We start from the raw sequence: 7,620 nt of genomic DNA, 5'->3' as shown, positions 1-7,620 counted from the left end.
ATACTCTATATATATCATTATTCTTTCAATAAAAAAATTGTTACAATTTCTGACTTATTATTGAAATTAAATAAATATAACAATTACTGACTATTTCCAGGGTAACTCGTGCATTTTTGCGAGTAAACCCATGAAAAGATTAAGAAAATAAAATAAGAGTTTACATCGTAATTGTAACTAGTGCTGCTGTAAGAAGGACATGATCCGTAGAATTAGAATGGAAAAGGCAAAAAAGTGAATTAGCTGTGCATGGCAATGATGGCATGCAGGCTGGTTCATTTCACGTATGAATTGGATCGGGACTTGATACAACCGGAGTTCCTTTTTGAAGCTTCAGCAACATTTCATCCTTTAATAAAAATGGCCTGCACGCTGCTCCGAATGGAGGAGACACAACCAAAAAGGCCAACATGATCATAAGCACAACCATGAAGAGTTCCCTGTAACTGTAAGAGAAAGACATGTCTCAATGAAATATATGCTCTTTGTATGTGTTTTCACAAATTAAATCGTGTTTAATTTGGTGTCTTGAAATGAGGAAACAGATAGTTGGTAGAGAAAATTAAATGAGAGATTGCGATGTGAATATGGTGAAATAAGCAGAATCACATGCACACATCTATATACATAGAGTTCACGCGGGAGTTGTGCCTCTTGACTTGTCTCTATATTTTGGTTTAAAAGGAAAATCTTTGGCTTAATTGACTCGGCATGCACCTTTGAAGGTTGAAATTGAAACTACAAAGACATATATATTGAATTGAACGAATCAAAATAAAGTAACGTACTGCCTAGAAAGTATTCCCGTCCAAATCCTATATATCTCCTTTTATACTTGGTTTATATAGTAACCATTTGGATATATGCGAATGGAATGAGCAGGGAATTATAACTCATCTTATTTTTAATTATTATTATTATGGGGATAATAATATTAGTGCTTATATTTATAATTAAAGAACACCTAAATTTATTATATTTTCATTTTAAACGTGTGTCTTTTTCTTATTCAAAATAGAAAAATAATATTATTATTTTAAAGTTAATTAACAAGTACAGTTCCTAATTTTTTAATTGACTCGTTTTTCTCTTAATAATTGGGAAATTATAATTAATTATATATTAAATAATAAATTCAAATATACACAAAAAAAATAGTTATCTCGAATACACAAAAAAAAATTAAGTTCAAATATTTGAGTGAATGGATTAATTATTTTTAAAAAAATCAATAAAATCAATTACATTAAAAAAAATTATTGATATGTATGATTATGTCAAAAATGTCTTATAATTATAAAAACCAAAAGGAGTATAACATTGAGTGAATGGATTAACTAACACAAATTTGTTCCAAACTTAACCCATAATCTCAAATTTGAGTCTATCTTGTAAATATAATTGCATTAAATATTTAAAGAGAATCAAAGAAAAAAAATTGTTCAGTAGTCATCCTACAAGGTAGGATTCCCTCCCATGGGTCGTGGAAAATATGGTTTAGAAGAAAAAAAAAAGTAAGCTAATATCTTAAAATAGAGTATCAAGATTAATTTTTACAAAATACGTAAATAAATTTGATATATTATTTTACTTTTATAAAATTTTAAATTAATAAATAAAGCTATTATATGGAGTTAATATGATAAAATATTGTGTGGGGGAGGGATCAATATTCAATACTCAATTAATGTACATGTGAAGCACCTAACTATAATTTAATTGTGTGATGGATGCCGCTGTTATTACGCAAAATTGGCAAATGGTAAAATATCCTCCGATCTTTTCTAAGTCCCCCTTCTGCTTATTCCCCTTCTATGACCTCGAATATATAACTTGGTAGAAAATCAGTGCAAGGACAAAAATATGATAGACAGAAACAGGGACGACTATGATTTCTTGGTGTTTAAAAATCGTAAGCGAGTTTAGTCCTAGAGATTTTGTTTTATATATATATATATATATATATAAAGATATTCATATCATTTCATTGATAACCAAATGAGCAATACAAAGAGGAACTCGTTGAAAAAACATGAAGACTAGAATAAAATGGAGCCACCCTAGCAAGAGTATGAGTAACACCTTCAGCTTGTCTCCATACAAAACAAACATCATGGATTTGATGATTGACAGACGATGGACGTACTAGTATTATATTGGGTAACTCAGAAACATCAACTGATTTGCTATTTACTTTATTTATGAACAGTTTGCTTATTAATTGCAGATAGTGCTCCCATTGTTTCACCTTCTTGAACATCAAGGCAAAGATCCTCCATGCAGTTCTGGACGTAACAACATTCCCATGCATATCTCTAATGCACAACCCGAAACCTGTCAAGTTCAAATCATTGAAAACAATGCATCATCGGTATTGCATTTCGGTGCACCTGGAACTAATTGGGTTTTCGAACATTTTCAGTTTGACAATTTAAACCGCATGCAGTACTATTGCCATGGATAAGCAAATCATCAATTATGTGCCTCAGATTAAGAATTTCCCAACATGTCGCATTGAACAAACACATGCATGAAAAAAGTATGACAAGTAAAACGGATAAGACGCACACATAAACACAAGATTTAACGAGGTTCGGATAAGTGTATCTACCTCTTCAGGTGCACAAACGGCCATTTCTATTATTGATTATATATGTTAATAGAGTTACATCATCAGTTGTATTGAATAAATCACGATATAAAACTACAAAATCATCCTCGTACCGCATCACCCCCAACTCATATATTAACACGACAAATAATTAAGTGGCTCAAGCTTGAAGGGTTGATATTATTGCTATGCTTCGCACCAACATCTGCCTCCATAGAATATGAATCATGCATAATAGTTATATAGAATGTGATAAGAAGATATAAATAGAGAGAAATAATAGGTATTTGTGAGAGAAGAATGTCCATACTCCATATAATATCATTATTCTTTCAATAAATAAATTGTTACAGTTTCTGTCCGATTATTGCAGTCTAAAAAGTATAACAAATTTCCTGGGTTACCAGTGCATTTTTGCGAGTAAACCCAACTAAAAAGAAAATTAAATAAGAGTTTACATATTACTACTGCTGAAAAAGTGAATTAATTCTTGGACAAGGCGAAAAAGTGAATTATCTGTGCATGGACGACGCTTGTAGGCTTGTGTTGTTCATTCATTTCACGTATGAATTGGATCAGGACTTGATACAACCGGAGAGCCTTTTGGAAGTTTCAGCAACAGTTCGTCCTTTAATAATAAAGGCCTGCACGCAGTTCCAAATTGAGGAGACACAACCAAAAAGACCAATATGATCATAAACAAAACCATGAGGTTCCTCGTGAAGCCATAAGAGAAAGACATGTCTCTATATGTAACGAATTGATCGAAATGCTCTTTAATTGTATATGTGTACTTTCACAAGTTAAATTGTACTATGTGTTTTGGTGTCTTGAAATGGGAAAACACAAAATGAGAGATTGTGATGTGAATTTAGTGAAGGAAGCTGAATCACATGCATATATATATATATATATATATATATATATATATATATATATATATATATATATATATATATATAGTTTCAATTTCAACCTTCAAAGGTGCATGCCGAGTCAATTAAGCCAAAGGTTTTTTTTTTACACCAAAAAGAGAAAGGTCAAGGCCACAGCACCATATATATATATATATATATATATATATATATATATATATTGAACAAATCAAAATAAAGTAACTCCGACGCCAAACACCCACCTGCCTAGAAACTAGAAACTATTCTCGTCCAAATCGTTTCTCCTTTTATACTTAGATAAGTTTATAGTAAACCATTTGGATACGAATATGGAATGAGCAGGGAATTGTAACTCATCTTATTTTTAATTATTATGGGGATACTAATGCTAGTGTTTACATTTATAATTAATGGATACTTGTATTACCATACCTAAATTTATTATTTCCATTTTAAACGTGTATCTTTTTCTTATACAGACTAGAAAACAATATTATTATTTTAACGTTAATATTAATTATGACAAATTGATAAAACTAAAAGTATTAACGAAAAATATATAATATATTAAAATTATATATATATATATATATATATTCTAAATTATATATAGAGAAAGAGTTTAATATCGATAACACTTGCTTGCATGACATTAATTAATGAGTTAACAAGTGTGTTTGACAAGTCATTCATTAATTTTTGCTAGTTTGATTAGTTTATAAGCTGATATATATTATGTTTACTTAAGACAGTTAAGTTGTTTAATCGCTCTTTTAAAAATGATATAATACAATGAGAATTATTATATTGCTAAATAATATTTTAAATGATTCAATATAAAGTTTTCGGTTTTATGTAATATAAATTTTTTAATTAATTTGTTTAATATTTTACTCATGATTGTTAAGTTAATATTTTTAATTATTTTGAATAAAAAAATTCATTCTATATTTATGTTATTTAATTTTCTTAGTTAATTTAATATCTATAGTATTTCATCCACAAAGCATAACTTTGTATTTATTGTTTTATTAGTAATTCAAGAGTGTTGTGGATAAAATCAAAAGTTCAACCGTCGATAAATCGGAGTTGAATCATATAATTCAAAAGTGTAAAAATTTGTTAGTCCTAAATACATCTTATTCAGTTGTATTTGTTAAGTGGTAAGGCAATGGTGTAGTCCATGAACTTGTTAGGATGACACCATTCTTACCTAGTCTCTATACCTCTTATCATGTGATCTCTTGTTTTGACATTTTGGTGATGATCATTATACACCAGATGTAACATTTTGACATGGACACAATGAGCAACACCATTACACGCAACAGATGATAAGCATGGTGAATAGAAGTGAATTGGATGATAAGCATGGTGAATAGAAGTGGATGGGATGGGCCAGACTAGGTCTTACCTAAGTTTGATATGTCATATTTTATATTTATATAGTCTAAGTTATTGTTACCTATCACGAACTTATATTTAGGTTTAGATTTTACATTTATATAAGTTGGACTTGTTCCACTAGTTTATTTAAATGTCTATTTCATATTAAAAATATAAAAAAATTATCGCATAACATATAGTAAAATTATTATGCATTGAAAAATATTAGAGTGTGAAATAATGACTTACATATCATTTTTATGTTTCTGAAATTGGATGTCTTGTATTCCTATTTTTTTTCTTTAATAAAGACAAAGATTTTCATTAATTATTAAGGCAATTTTAAACCACAAGATTGATGTGGTAAAAACTTGTCTACTAACATTACACATGGAAGATCACAAAAGTCTTTTGAGTCCTACCAAAAGAAAAGAGTTCAAATTCATGCTACCAATCTATGCTTATGAGAATTAACTTATTCCAAACATTAAAATTATCAAACCACTAAAATAATTTTGTAATATCATTAAATAATTATAATATAATACATCATACTAATAATAATATTTTTATTAAAAATATTTTGCTAAATAGGCATGTTCGTCAAGTTTAATAAACTTTTTAAGGATTATGATATAGCCTATTTAACTAAAAAGAATTTTAAAAAATTTGAGTCTAACATTTTTGTTAAATAAATTGAGTTGCACCAAGTCAGGCCTTAAACGGACTAGACCATAGGCCTCCAATAGAGAGTCCAACTTACTTGTGTCCCTAATGGTGAACTTGCACAACTATGATAGAAATAGATCAAACCTTTTAACAAATACCCATATACGGCCTTATTTGCATGAGACTCATGTTATATCGGGTTTTTTTTAGAAAATAAATTAGACTAAGATTTTTATTGAAGTCTATTTAGTTATAAAGGCCAAACTCTAGGTTATTTAGAAAACTTTTTAGGTCTAACAAGTCAGCCTATTTAAGAAAACATAAATAAATATTTATTGTTATCATTATTATATTAAATTAAATTTGTATTTAAAATTTTACATTAATTTATTTATATTTTTAAATGTTAAGCATATTAACCTATATAAAAAGTCAAACTTAAGCTCATAAGTTTATTCAAAAATAAATTCATAACTTATTTAGAATTTTTATTGCAAAATATTTTTAAATAAGTTATAAAACCTTGAATGATATTATATAAATTTTAAAATATGTTTATTTCATATAAACAAGTTAGATTTAATTATTATAAAGTCATATATATATTGATATTAAATTATTATAAAATAAGTCTTTAAATAAACTTGTAGGTTAAAATAAACTTTTATATGTAGGTCAGGCTTTAAAAAAAATCTTTTATTGAGAACAGACCAAATTCAAATCATATAATTTAATTTTAAGCAAGATCAGATTCAGGCCTAACTAATCTTTGGCCTAAGTTAACCTATCTCCACCTTTGCGCAACACATGTGGCATCTCTTACTAGTGTTGATGCATGTTGCTATTGTTGCTTATAGGGAATATGTACAACATTTATAATCGCCACATGAGATAAATTTTTATTGTATGTATAAATTGCGGTACATGTTACCTACTTTGTAGTGATATTTCATTGTCAGGTACGTATACGTGTCAGTGTTGAAAAGTAAAAACCACATTAAATTAGTATTTTTTAAATTTATATTTTTAATAAATAATTTATATATTTTAATTTATTTTATAGTATATAGTTTGGTAAAGAAAAAAATCCTCATTTTTGAATAAAGTTGCTAAACTTTGTAAAAAAAAAAAACAATTAATAAAGTTGCGAAACCAATTATACCAGGAAAAAAATGAACGAAGAGCCGTAGAGGAGTAAATTAAAGCATTTTTGTTTTTTCTGGATGAAGTAAATTAAAGCTAGTGTGGTCCTGAACACTTACTAAAATATAAAATTGAACTTTGAACCCGTGTTATACTCACGTTTGTTATCTTTCAATATACATGGATATATGTACGTTTACCTAGCTATATATATATACTCAGGCCTACTGATGTCGTTGCTTAAGAACATGCATGTCTATGTTTATATCTATCCATATATTTTACAGAATAACATTTTTGTGAATCTTAATTATAATGATAATATGCATATAAAAAATCACTTTTGTTTACTTCATTTTATTTTATTTCTCTTTTTTTACTATATCATATTATTTATTGCATTTTTTCTTTTTTTCTTTTTTTCCCTTTATATATCTCTCTTCCTTTCAATTTCATTGTACTAAAGAATGAGAGTGGGTTTGTTTGGATAATTTTTTCCAAAAACACTTATAGGATGAAAAAATAAGAAAAATAAATAAATATGAATGTTAAAAAATCATTTTTTATAAAAAAAATTTTTAAATAAGTAAAGTTAATAATATGAGAAATTTTTTACAAATTAATTTATGCATAAAATAATTTTAGTTTGTGGTAAAGCTTATTTTGTTTTTTCTCCCATAAGAGCTTTTGCAGAAGTTTACCCAAGTAGGATATATATCAACCATTTTTCATATCGTATTAATCACACATCCACCTCAAGTATTTACGTGAAGAATATTTAATCTAGATGGGGAGTGTTTATTATTCAAGCAAAAGGCCAATCAGCTTTTTGATTCGGTAGGCTTGCATGGACGGATGTTCCCCTATCTACTCACCGAAGGTTTTTGTTTTCAATTTGAACATTCTATTGGAAAA

Source organism: Glycine soja, chromosome 13 (assembly GCF_004193775.1).
Source record: "Glycine soja cultivar W05 chromosome 13, ASM419377v2, whole genome shotgun sequence".
NCBI lineage: Eukaryota > Viridiplantae > Streptophyta > Magnoliopsida > Fabales > Fabaceae > Glycine > Glycine soja.
The sequence above is the reverse complement of the archived record's forward strand: the minus strand, read 5'-3'. Positions refer to the sequence as shown.